Below are 588 nucleotides of genomic sequence, written 5' to 3' on the forward strand. Positions count from 1 at the left end.
TTAATGTGTGTGTGCGCCATATGTTAGCTTGTCTTAGTGTGTGTGTGTTTGTGTGTATTCAGGTCTCCCTGGACTCAGTGGGGCTTCATTAATCTGCATTAATTTGACTTATATAACTCTCTCTGCCTCTCCATCTTCCTCTCCTCTCACTCGTCTGTAATCAACCTCATTCTTCTCTCAGGAGGACAGTTCATCAATGGAGCAGTTTTATAATTTTGAGAGTTTTTGAGTCTTATATTATTCAGTTTCCTTGAATGGGTTTTTGAATCTCCTTTTAATTATATTAGGGAAATGAGGAAGATTTTGCTCTTGAAATATGTAAATTTATCTTAAAATTATCCTCCTTACGACAGCCGACAAACTGAAAACTGGCTCTAGCGAGGTCCTTTCATATTTTCACATTAGCTGCAGGCCCCTGCACCTTCTCCTACATGCTTGGAAAGGGAAGGGTGAGGGGAGGGGTTTTCAGCTGGTTGCAATCTGCAACCTCAACACTAGATGTCACTAAATCTTACACTGTTTAAGCATCAACCTCCGGGGCTGAAAAAATGAAGTCAAAAACTGCAGTTCCTCTAATGACCACTAGAA

The sequence above is a fragment of the Seriola lalandi genome, unplaced genomic scaffold (genome assembly GCF_002814215.2).
Source record: "Seriola lalandi dorsalis isolate HSWRI2012SDOR001 ecotype SW California unplaced genomic scaffold, Sedor1 jcf7180002054917, whole genome shotgun sequence".
Classification (NCBI taxonomy): domain Eukaryota; kingdom Metazoa; phylum Chordata; class Actinopteri; order Carangiformes; family Carangidae; genus Seriola; species Seriola lalandi.